This window comes from Mesoplodon bidens (assembly GCF_964165515.1).
Source record: "Mesoplodon bidens genome assembly, chromosome: 3".
Classification (NCBI taxonomy): domain Eukaryota; kingdom Metazoa; phylum Chordata; class Mammalia; order Artiodactyla; family Ziphiidae; genus Mesoplodon; species Mesoplodon bidens.
The window spans coordinates 137,727,059-137,740,223 of record NC_138178.1 but is presented as its reverse complement, the minus strand read 5'-3'; the positions used below and the strand labels follow the sequence as shown (position 1 = coordinate 137,740,223).

The window sequence follows — 13,165 nt, the reverse complement described above, 5'->3', positions numbered from 1 at the left end:
TGCGGGGTCGCGAAGTTCCCCTGTGGGGAATGGGTGCGCTGGTGTGGATGCCCGCAGGGAGTCTGAGAGAGGGCCGTGAGGGACTGCGGGCTGAGCGAGTAACACGGAGACAGGGACAGTACAGTTCCAGGTAGACGTTAGTTTCAAAAAGGCCGTCCTTTAAGCCAGGCCCGAGGGCCCACTCCCTGATGAAATCGGAGAGACTGGCTGCGCTCCCTGTGTTTACTCAGGTCACTGGGCCGCTCTGGACACCACTTCCCATGACCTGTCCTGTGTCTCTGAGACCACAACCTCCGGGCAGGGGCAGGGAAACTCGACGGTTAATCGTTTCCTCAGATGGGAACAGGACAATTGACTTGATTCACCACCAAACATCTGTTCATTGGGTGCTGTTCGTCCCCCGATCATTTTCTTCATCACCAACAATCATTTGTTGGAAGATTTTCAAATTTCGTTACTTCTAAATGTGGTACGTGTTGATAGGTATTTAAAAATAACTGCTTGAACAAAAATTTAAAAATAATTTTTGTGTTTCAAATAAGCCCTGCTGATCTGGCTTTCTAAAATCTGGAAGAGGAAAGGAGCTGGCTTCCCAGGAGCTCTGTCCGTAGCTCCCCATTTCTCAAGTCTCTGCTGCCTCTTCATTTCCCCTAGGACCCTTGGGGATGGGTGAGAGGGCAGAGCTTCTCCATTTGGGTCAATGACTGATTGCACAATGGCCCTTTCCTCCTTCCAGCTCCCCTCCCTCCATCTCACACTTTTTTTAACTTACTTTTTTTTTTTTTTTAACCATATGGTGTTGTCCTCTATTTCTTAGGGAGAACACTGAAAACAATAACTCCTCCTCCAACAAGCAGAATCAACTCTCTCCTCTGGAAGGGGGCAAGCCGCTCATGTCCAGCTCAGAAGAAGAATTCTCACCTCCCCAAAGTCCAGACCAGAACTCCGTCCTTCTGCTGCAGGGCAATATGAGCCACGCCAGGAGCTCAAACTATTCTCTCCCAGGTTTAACCGCCTCTCAGCCCACCCACGGCCTGCAAGCCCACCAGCATCAGCTCCAGGACTCTCTGCTGGGCCCCCTCACCTCCAGTCTGGTGGACTTGGGGTCCTAAGGGGGAGGGATTGGGGCCTCGAAGCAGCGACTAGGGACATTTGTAAATAGAAATCAGGAACATTTTTGCAGCTTGTTTCTGGGGTTCTTTGCGCATAAAGGAATGGTGGACTTTCACAAATATCTTTTTTAAAATTCAAACCCAACAGCGATCTCAAGCTTAGTGCCCTCTTCTCTCCAACTCTTTCCACTTTTGCATTATTTCCCCTCCCAGTGTGGAGATCAGGGAAAAGAAAAAAAAAAAAAACCCAAACAAACAAAAATATCCAGTCACCCAGTCTTGGTTCTGGGCAACCTGTGTTCCTGCTTCAGTAGCCTTTCTTTTTTCTTTTTCTTTTCTTTTTTTTTTCAGTGAATGGGAATTACAAATCAACTGGATTTTAATTATTTCATTTTAATTTATTTATGGAAAAATGTTTTGAGAAGAGGAAAAGGAAATGAAAACGAGAGAGAGAGACAGAGAGAGAGAGAGGAGATCAAAATAGTGAAAAGATCCTCCAGCCTGGGAGGAGCTGGTTGCATTCTTAAGGTGAATAGGAAAAATACGATCTTATAACTTTTTTTTGATGGGGAAAATTAAGTTTACATTTTCATATTTAGTGTTAAACAATTTTATGTAGATTAAAATGAAAGAACAGTATTAGGGGAAAAAACAAGTGCCTAAATGTCTTAATGCTCTCTATGTGAGGCAGTTAGAAATATAAGTGACCATTAGTAATACAAATGCTTCTGTCAAATTTAGTGGGGGATTTTGGTTGTTGTTTGTTTTCCTGGGTTTTTTTTATGGCAAACTTTAAAAATGTACCAGTGTGAAAAAACACTTTCCTGAATGCCATTACTTCTCAAGCCCTTGAAGCTTTCTTATCTGTAGCCTACTCCTGTTAAGGGTTTCTCCTGTTCCTAGTTTCTAGCTTGCAAAAATAGGTAACAAATCTAGCAACCTGGTATTTGTTACTAAAACAGCATGTGTTTTCAGGTTTCTTTTCTATTGTACCTAAACCAGTCTAAATTAAAACTTAGTAGAACACCAGGAGTACTGATTCTGTTTCTGAAAGGTGAGTTGTGTATTGCTGTCATTGGGCCCTCCCCATTTTTTTTAAACGAATAGTTTTCTTGCGTTCTTACTTAATGGTGGTTATGAATTGCAGGGTACTTTGAAGGCCATCCCCTGAACCAGGAGTGGTGACTGAGTTAATTATATGACAGAAAAAGAGTGAATTTAGCTTTGGGGTATTTATTTATTTTTTTATTATTTAGAGATGCAGTTTTGTTTACCACTAGCTCTTCTCCACATCATTCGTATGTTAGCTCTTTTGTATTATTAACAAATTTATGACAAGACTGTGAAAGTAAAATAATTTATCTGCTTGGGGGAGAAAAAAAGGGAACTTGTACAAGGATAGCAACATTGTGAATTACTCTGTACAAATAGAAAGCAGACCAACAGGACAGGAGTTCTTTGCGGTGCTGCCTGATAGTGTCCAGAAAAATCCCAGTAATCATGTAGGCTCCAAATTATTTTTGCCTGGGGCAAAAATGATGTATCTTTGTATTTAGCTTTTAAAATTAGTGAAACAAATGGCATTATTTATTAAAATTCTACTCAGGATAACAGGATTGGCTTGCTTGTGCTTTGTAAAATATTACTCCCCAGAGGAAGTCTATTTTCTGACATGACAGTTTCATAATTTTGATTTTTCTCCATCTGTGTCACCATTAATATATTCATTTCTTTCTTACTCTTTCCTATCTTTCCTGTCCTGATCTAGAAGTGGGGGTGGGAGGTGGGGAGATTAAGGCCTTCTTATTATGAGTTTTTTTTTTTTTAATGCTAAATGGCTGTGACTGAGTTCCAGGGAGAAAGGGTCACTGTACTTAACTGTAGTCACTTTTACTTATAAAGTCATTTTTTCCCTCAGTGATGGACAGATGTTCACACAGCCGCTCAGAGACCATCCTTTGGATTGGGAGCTCAGGGTCCCAATCTCCCTTGTTAGTGTTTTGGATCATTAAGTTGGTGTTTATTTAAGTCACTAGGGTGTTTATTCTCCACGTCTTGGGCCACGGAGAAATGCCACCCTCTGCAGGAGGGGCTCTCACAGGGGATCTCCTCGCATTCTTCACATTCACTCCCCAAAACAAACACCCTGCACAAAGATAGCTTTCAATGACCCTGACAGGCTTCAAAGGACACCGCGGAAATCTCCCTGAAAAATAGGAAGGGCCAATTACTTTAATTTCTTACATGCCCTCTCTTCCTACCCAGATGACTACCCCCCACTCTTCCAGCTCTGTTTAGTATAATTTTAGACTCGTGGAAGTTCTGTCTCCCTGGGCACCCCGGCCCCACTTCCTGCTCCCTTGGTTGGTGAATCTTGGAAATGTCTGCAAATCTGGCAAGGAGCAGAGTGGGCCGGTCCTGTAAAAGCCCCTGTGATTACTGCTTGTAAACTCGTTAAAAGGACAATTTTCTGTCACAGTCATAAACTCTTTGTAAAATCCCTGGCATTCGATCCAGAGTGCGCAAATTCCAGATGTGTTTAATAAGAAATTGCACAATGTGCCTCCCTCACCATCCTCCTCTCAGTCTGGCTAAACCAGGGACAAGCAGGAGGAAGCAAGAAAGCTGAATATTGCTTTGAGTTTTCTTGGCAATCATTTTAGAGCAATCATTAGGGGGAACTAACCATATTTTTTTTTCCCTCGAGGAAATCTTCAAGGACCTGCTGTTAAGGGACCTCCAATTTACCTTCTCGGCTTCACAGTTTAACTGAATCAAAAGCCACTTTTCGATTTCTCCTTTACAGATTTCATAAGGAGAGCCCAAAGTAATGAACGACGGCTTATAAATAGTTTTTAGGATGAAACCTTACAGAATTTTATCAAGTAAAATGAAAACAATAACATACTAGGGCGATTTTTAAATTTTTTACGTTTTAGATCTGAACACAGGATTGTTCGGGTCCCCACTGCCTGCCTGCCTTGACCTCTTGGCTGAGAACGAAGCTTCCTTAAATGCTCGGGAGGCCAAGGGGCTTGGCCGACGGTTCCTGAATTTGGCTTAGCAGGTAGGGACTCAATAGTCCCCAAAGCACCACGAGCTGCGGGCAGGGAGAAAGAGGCCGCTGAGGCCGGGCACCGCCGGTCTTGAACTATTCTCCAGGCAGGACAGGTTGGGCTTGACCCCGAGATGAAGCGGAAGCTTCCAGGAAGAGGCAGTGGCATTGGTGCTTGTGGGCGAACTCTGAGTTTGCTGAGCAGTGACCCTTGTCACGCCGCTCTCCCCCGCACCCTGAGGGCGAGTCGGGCACCAGGCACTGACCCCGCACGGAACGGCTGTTCCTCTGCTCCGCCGCAGCCGCCGCGCCTGGAGCGGCGGCTGCGGGCTGAAAGGGGCTTCACTCCTACCGCCTCCCCCGCCTGGAGGTCTTTGGTCAAGTCTGCAAGCAGAACTCCAGGTTAGGGAGCCAGAGGCTTCCGTTCCGCGCGTCTCCGGCTGCAGAAAACTGGAGGAGCTTCTCCTGCCACCCGCAGACTCCCGAGGCTGCTCCTGCCACTCTGCCCTCCCAAGGCGCGGGAAATCGGGGCGCCGCTGCTCTCCGCCCCCGGACCCGGGTGGGGCCCCTTCACCTTTTCACGGAGAATCGCGCGCGTCCCGGGAGCCGCATCACTGCGCAGCTTCAGGCGCGGGGCCTGGTGGCCGGGCCTGCGGAGTCCCTGAGGCTAACCTCTAAGGTCCAGACAGTGGAGGAGGCAAAGGCCTGAGCTTCGGGGGACAACGCAGCTGCCGTGGCCTTGGGCACCCCGGAGCCACCTCCCAAGCTCAAGTCGCGTCTCGCTCTTTGAATTAAGGAGCTAAGTTCCGGGCGAGGCACGTGAGCCACGCGGGAAGCGCTACCGCGGGGTTGGACCAAGCCCAGTGGCGGAGGGATGAAGCGATCTTGGCCACTCGCGGCTCCCGGGCCGGGCGGCAGGTGGGAGCGCTCCCTGGTTCTCAGACGCGAGGCAGCCGGCTCAGGCCCAAGAGCCTGGTCAGGAGGCGGCCTAGGCCCGGCCGCCCTTCCTACTTCAGGTATGGCCCGTTTCCTTTGCTTCCTGCGGCCTGGGTCTTGGCCCTCGGACCTGGGCTCATCACCCGCGCGCTCGGCGGAGGGGTGCCAGCCACAGTGGGCGCCCCTTCCCTGGCTTGTCGTTAGAACTTCAACGGCGGCCGAGGAGAGCGGCCCGGGTTTCTAGAGTCTCGGGCAGGACCGGGCGGCAGCTCGGCTTCCTTGGCTGGGCCTGGCCCGGCGTTTCCCCCTAGCCCGTGGCCCTGGGGCGAGCAGCGGCCTCCTCTCCACGCACCTCCCGGGTCCCCAGCAGGGAGGCCCCGGCCGAGGCCCGCAGCGCTCTTCGGGCTGGGCTGTCGCGGCGCACACTTTGCCCTTCTTTGGTGGGGCAGGTGGTGTTGACAGAACAGGTGGGTCAGGGTTAAGGTGAGGAGAGTGGCTGGTGGCCCACGTGCTCTCTCTACGTTATTTCTTCTTTTTTTCTGAGCTTTTCCCAGGAGTAGGAGACTAAAAACCCTCCCAGACTACCTCCTCCAAACACCCGAAGCCAGCGGAACTAGTGTCTGTGCCCACTTAGCCCCCAGGGGCAATTCGCACCAAGGGTACCCGAGGGCTCAGTTCCTTAGCCCGCAGGTATGCTCCGTGACCTTAGGTGGGGACTTGTGAGCCCCCTCAAGTGACCCCCGCCTTCGCTTCTTCCCTAGTTTGATTGAATCCAATAGCTCCACCTGGAAGATACTCTAAAGACATGGGTAAGCCAGCCAGGACCGAGAAGTCAAAATCATGGGCGAGTTGTTGGCTTGTCCTCTGCCCAGAAAAAGTGCTGCCCTGAAAAGGCTGCATTTTCTTTAGTGTTTTAAACTGAATATACACACACAACTTAGTTCCAGCTGATGAAATTGGAAACCTGTTCTCCCACTGAGGATGGCAATCACTGTTTTAGGCGCTGTGGTCCTTTCAGACAGCGAGGAACAACACTGCAGTAGCATTTAAAAACAAAGAGAAAGAGATTGCTTGAGGCGCGTGTATGCCTGTCTCCCATCTGAGTTTCAGCTTCTATCCTTTTAACTTGTTAATGGACAGCTGAGACCCCACTTCTCAGCAGGAAGAGCAGAGACACCTTAAGGTTTGCTCTCCTGTATTGCTTTGCTACCTGGGAGTCTCCCCCACTCCTCCTTTTGCAAAAGTGCCCACTAATTGTTTTCCTTTGCCATAACGTTAAAGTGTTCTTAAAATCACATTCTTCTCCCCACCCCCTCGAACAGGAAAATGCAGAAAGAAAAACTAACAAAACCCCAATCGTGTCTTATCTTTGAAAGAGAAAAGAGTTTACTTCAGTTCTAACACACACTTAAGTGTACCTGAAGTGGCTACCCAATTGTAATTAAAATACGATTAGGTGATATTGGCTGTTGTCCCTTCTTCTGTGCCATTAGTGGTTATCTTTAAAAAGACAGATAAGTAGAAAGATAGATTCTGGCCCTTTACCTACTATAATAAGGAGGCATGGAAATTGTATACCAGCTCCCTCCATCTGGTCCCCTGTCCTTTCCATCCACCCTAACTTAGAAGATAAATCTTTTATGGGACTGACATAGGCAGATCCAAATAGAAGCATTAATGGATTAACACAAAGCAAATTTATTTTAATTTGCTATATAATTTATTTTAGAATAGGATCTAAAATTGATTACAACTTTTAAACTGCCATGGCTTATTTATAATAGATACATAATTTATTGCTGGGGTGGTGGTTCAGGACCTGAGCTGATATGCATGTGGCATCTTGAAGGAAAAAACGGTCCTAGAATACATATTTTTTTATCTTAAGATTCTTAAAAAGAAACAACAACAACAAAAACTTTAAAATGTTTTTTAACATTTCATAGAGCTGGTCGGTTTGCATCCCTGATACAAAATCTGCAGCCTCCAACCAGCAAGCCTGTAAAACCAACTTTCTAGATGTCTTTTACTTTATATTAAGTATTTTTACAAACTCAACTACATTCCTTGCCCCCTCCCTCCCCTTAAGGCATGGCTTTAGCTGCTTTGCAGCACTTCAGTTCTAAACTGAGCTGCTAGTTATCTAAATGATCTAAATGCCAGGGAAAGGCAATGGGACTGTAAAAAAAAAACAACCCAAAAAACAAACCAAATAAAACCCACATAGCTGTGTCATCTTTAGTTGGCTGTCAAACAGATATTATATTTAAACTATAAGCATCAGTATGCATTAATGTTCCCCTTAACTTTTGCAGCTTTTTGTGTGTGTGGTGGTGGTGGGGACTGGTGTGGTTGGCGGAGGGGAGCAGCAACTTACAGAGCTTGTACAGAAAATGCACATTTTGAGGGTGAGGTGGCATAGTCTGCAGTACCTTGCAAAAGGAAATTTTAACCTAAAAGTCAAGGAGGTAGTTACAAGGAAGAAGCATTAGTTCTGTATTTAGGATGTCATGAATATGAAAGTAACAAGCTTTAAAAAAATTAAGCTAGATAGGTCAGCGTGCCTTTGTATCTATGAAGTGAGAAGAACGTTTAAACAATTGAAGCCTTGTCTGTCTTCAGATATGTGTGGTGAATATTTTCTATGCATTGCTGATGCTATATAAACATAACATGCTTCTTCCTAAAGTCAAATTCTTTATTTTAATTGAAGAATAATATTGCTCAGGGCTCTACCTCTGAGTACAAACAGCTAATCTAAGAAAATCAGTTCTGGGAATCTGGAACCAATGGCTGTTTTCAAAATAAACAGACAAAATCTTCATAAAGAAGGCCAGGAGGATTATTTTTACACACAGTATATCTCCTGATTTCTCACCAAGAAAAAAACAAAAAAACAAAACAAAAAAACCACCCTTTTATGGAAAAACTAAAAGGCAAAATGACAATGCAGTCCCCTTACCATATTTCTGTTCTTTAAAAATCATTCTGATTTAAGACTCCTAACCTGTCCTGGTTAAATTTTCCAACATTAATATATCTTAGAAGCAAATCTGTATGCACTTTCTCTTTCCCTCTATTAAAAAAGAAATTTTCTAGGGCAGGACAGAGATATAGGGAAAAGAAAAGTAGAACAAAGTAAAAAATAAAGGTGTAATTTAAAACTTGTATTTATAATATTTAATGAGTAGCAGGTAAACAGTATCCTCACAACAAAGAACACCAATATGCTAACCTTTGTGCTTTTGTTCAACTGAGGCAACTAAGGAAATGAATGAGGGAAAATTTGAAATCATTCGGATTTTCCAATACAGAGCCCAATATGGATGCTCAACAAAGTTGACTTAGGGAAGAATCTGGGGGAGGGGAAACACCCATTTACAGAAGTTTCTTACAGACTTATGTTAGGGTAGAGATTTTCCTTTTATTAGGATCAAGCCCCACTGCATTGACACCCAGGCAGAAAGGAGATGTCTAAATCTACCTGAGTTTGGAGATCACACTTGGGACTCCTTTCAGTAGATAGAACCAGGTGATCTGAAGTTGCCCCATTCTCCCCTGGTTCCCTAGGTTCCAAGTCCCACTAAGATGGGAACCCCACAAACTAAGAAACTGCAAAGTAGAGCAGATATAAAGATGTTCCCTCCAAATGGCACTTGGGTCATTTGGTGTGAATGTGTGTGGTGGGCTTTCTGAAAATGTATTTTTAGTTCCCCTGGGGAACAAGAAAGAGTTAATTTGTTTTCTGACAGGTTTCACACTGTGGGCAGGTCTGCCAAAAAGGAGAGGAAACAGAGAACAGCCCTATGATTAATTCTATCTGTTTTTCCCATGAGCGATCACCTGCTCCAGGGGTCATGAATAGCAGGTAGCTCTCCCTCTCCAGGGCTCTGAGAGCTTCGTTTGTTTGGTGACAGCTGAATGACAAGGCCTGAAACCCGAACCCATCGCCCGGCCTGATGGGGGGATAAAAACCCTGGATGTTCCCTCAAACATTTCAGGAAATGAAAGTTGTAACGCGATCCCTCCAGCGCCCACATCTCCCCCAGCAAACACAAAAGCTCAAAGGAGCCTTCTCGGATTGAATTCGGCCTGGAGTTGATGGAGGGAAAGCGGAGCCCGACGCGGGGCGGGGGGAGGAGAAGGGAGCGGATCGGGGCCACGGCCGGCCGGCCTTCTGAGCCAGGGAAGGAGGAGTGCAGAACCGGGAGAGAGCTGGGCGCGAGAGGCCCGGACGCCCCTCGGGGCCGCTTTCCACGCCGCGTCCCAAGCGCCTTGCGCCTCCAGACCGCGTGGGCCGCTGCCGCCCCCACCGTTTCATCTGTGTTTAGGGTCAACCCGGATTGAGAAGGAAAGCCTGCGGCCTCGAGCCCTCAGACCCCTGCGGGTAGCGCGGCCTCTGCACCGGGGCCTAGAGCGCCCCCGTGGGCCGCAGCGGGGGCCTGGACCCCACCTTTGAGCCCACGCTGGCCTGGTGGAGGCTCTGGGCGGAGGTAAACCTTCCGCCCCGATTCCGGAGGGCGCAGGGGGAGCTGCTGGAACCCTGAGGCTGGGCGGGCCGCCGCGCGGGCCTCACTCCGCGCCCTCGCGCTCGGCCGCCCCCATCAGTCAGCAGCATCCATCTGCCTCCGGCCTCGCCCGCACGGGTAGTGGAAGCTCCCAGCCAGCGGCCGGGAGGTGGCGTGGAGGCGGGCGGGGGTGGTTCCGGGAGCAAGGGGAGCTGAGAAGTTGACGTTCCGACCCCCACGCGGCCGACCGTCCTTGGGTCGTACTCTCCTGTCAATCACCGCGCTCGGTGCCTTCGAAGCCTCTGGGTTGGTAGGAGGAAGTAAAGCCGAGGCGCCTCGAGGCGTTTTTCTCCTTAACCCTGACGGTTGTGATTGCTTTGTTCTCTAACAGAATTTCCTTTTTTCTGTCTTCATGAATTCAGAAATCTTTCTCAGACAGCATTATCAGTCCCCATCTCTCTCTACAACCTTCATGGGGACTAGGGAAGTGATTTTCTTTTTTCTTTTTAAACGTAGAAGCACGTTACTGACTGGGAAGCAGAATAATGCACTGTCACAGATCCATCACTTGCACACACTTGCAACTTGTGTGACTTTGGGCAAGTTACCTACCTTCGCCGAGGCTCATCAGGGAAAATAGGAACCATGATACGCTGCAGGGGTACCACGAAGCTTAAATGAGCTGAAGTATTCAACGTAAAGTGCTTGGACCAAAAGACAATGAATAGTAGCTATAATTATAACATGCTTGAAGACTCCTTAGACTTTCACAAAGCTGCCTAGGAAAATTCCCATGATGCTAGAGCTTCCAGTGAGGGCAGATTATGACCATTTCCTCCTTTTGTCTGAAACACTGAAAGAATCACAAGTTATTTTAATAGAGACCTAAGGTCTGATTAGCCTTTGGGAGTAGCCAAAGCTGAATCTTATTTCTTGAAGCTCTGAGTCTAGAATCTAGAAGTTTAACTTCAGAATTTAATTCTGGAATGATATTTAAATTTACAATGCTTGGAATTTGTCATCTATTGTTCTTCACGATTCAAACTCTTGTGTAGATGCCATCATATATGGTAGAGTTCCATTGATGAAAAATAAAACTCACTTAAATATGCCTGAAAATGACAAATTACTTAGAAGGGAACTAAAGCATTCAGCTGAGTAGAGAATTTAAGGTCCCACCTAAACATGTCAACATAAGTGTAGAATAAGCAAGTACTTTGAAGATTTAATGCCTTGCTGATGTTAACACAGTGCTGGATATAATAGCACCTGATAAATATTATTTGAGTAAATGAATGGGCTGCTGAAATGACAGAGAGTCTTTATATAGAACACAATTCCCAGAGTTGGAATTTTGCAGGACCCTCTTGGGTACGTTTCTTCTCTTGTGACACTCTAATGATCACAGGGGATGAATAGTTCATTTTGACATGACGCACATCTTTCTGTGATTTCAAGGACTTTCTCATTCAGGTTCTATTGAAAGCTAAGTGCATAGCTGAAATTTGCATCGGTCAATGAGGGGCGGGGGCGGAGAGGGAGAGAGAGAGAGGAAGAATATGAGAGAGAGAGAGAGAATATGAGAGAGAACCTCTGGGATTATGTTGAGACTTTTTCCCCCTAGACTGACTCAGTGGTAGAACCAGAGACCCAGAACTACTGGTGGGAGGAACAGCCCCTGCAAAGGTAAATATAAAACCTAGAGAGTAGGTGGAGCATGCATGTGGTAGTGCCTTTAAGGATGGATCCTCATGCACTGCAATCCCTTCACAATGATTTCATTGTCATTACTGAAAGAAGCATTTTGTATTCAGTTCTTAACTCTGTATTGTCCTCCAGTATCTTCATTTTCTTCAAAACTATCCTAGTCAACTAAAAACTGTACATATTTAAGTTTTTAGTTTGGGGAAGTTGATCAATTTGTAGTTAATCACCATACATGCTCAGGATGAGTTCACCACTTTTTCTGTCAAAACACGTTGTATTACACTCACTAATTCCTTGAGGTAGAGATAGAGGGCACAGATGCATGTTGAGAAAATTTTCAAAAAGCTCTGTTATATACATATACCCTGTCTTAATGCCTGCAGGATTGTGTAGTCCCACAGAAGTATTTATTTTTGGAAAGTACACGATCTAATATTACTTTTATTTGCAAAGTAGAGATCTGAATGTAAGCAGTACACATACAGAAATGGAGAGAAAAAGTGGGAGTTGAAGCCCATCACTTTAAGAATGCATCCTATAATCAGAGAAGTATTTGTTAGGAACTATGACTATATTGCTGCTAAATCATTTGCATGTTGTGAAATGATCTGCAGAGTGTCAGGACCAGGAGTTCTCAGAATTGTGCTTTCTGCCACTGCTTTTAACATGACCAAAATAAATATGTAGTGTTTTTCTTTCTAAATTGTTCCAGCATCCACATGTTTAGAAACACAAAAATATGTCCATGTGCTCACTCAAAAAATAAAAAGACATAAGAAAGAGCATTTTATACTGAGGAATAAGTTAGTTCAAATTAGATTAAACTTTGCAGAGGGTGCTTCAAGGAGGTTTGGGTAGATTCCAAGCTTTAACATATCATTCAAGAAATGAAAGGCCTCAGGGCATTCTAAAAGGCATGTCCGCTCTAAATCAGCTTTAGTTCATTTCAAATAAAAAAGTATATGACTGACCTTGAAGGCTGGATAAAGAGTGGAGTCTTATTTCTACTCTGTAGATGTATCACAGTGAAATAAAATAAATGTGGAAATCCAGACCCCTCCGTGTTAGAATTTCTCTAAAGGATTTATATGTGAGTGGTGAGGCGGTAGTTCCTGTTCAATCGCTTCATCTCCACAAAACCGAAAGACTTATTTGTCAATATGCTGAGAAGTATAGTAACTTTCTTTCCACTGGAAATTAGTTATAGATAAAATGAATTAGCCCTCATGGAGTGCTTAGAAGATAGCATACTAGATGTTTTCAGTATATTTCATGATGCATGACATTTTATGATTTTAATTATAGGTCGATTTCAGAGAGCTAACTGGTCCTTCAGCTATTGAAAGTATTTTTTCCCTTTTTTTAAAAAAAATAAATTTATTTATTTATTTTTGGCTGCGTTGGGTCTTCATTGCTGCATGCAGGCTTTCTCTAGTTGCGGCGAGCGGGGGCTACACTTCGTTGCGGTACGCGGGCTTCTCATTGCGGTGGCTTCTGTTGTCGTGGAGCACGGGCTCTAGGCGCGCGGGCTTCAGTAGCTGTGGCACGTGGGCTCAGTAGTTGTGGCTCGCGGGCGCTAGAGCGCAGGCTCAGTAGTTGTGGCACACGGGCTTAGCTGCTCCGCGGCATATGGGATCTTCCTGGGCCAGGGCTCGAACCCATGTTTCCTGCATTGGTAGGCGGATTCTTAACCACTGCACCACCAGGGAAGTCCCTTTTCCCTTTTGATTAAGGCAAAACAATGGAAAAATAAGCCAATTTCTTACAAAATTTAAAGAGTTCAACATTAGTTAGCTGAGCTAAACAGAGAATGAAATGAAGTACAAGGTTTATTTTTTGAAGTTCAA

At 45.6% G+C, this 13,165-nt stretch overlaps 1 long non-coding RNA gene across 1 annotated transcript; it reads left to right on the top strand.

Annotated features, from left to right (window-relative positions):
* Nucleotides 1-36: 36 nt before the first annotated feature.
* LOC308614658 lies at nt 37-2,144 on the top strand. The gene is made up of 2 exons (XR_014015418.1): nt 37-469; nt 818-2,144. It is a non-coding gene; the product is annotated as an uncharacterized lncRNA (long non-coding RNA).
* Nucleotides 2,145-13,165: the final 11,021 nt, after the last annotated feature.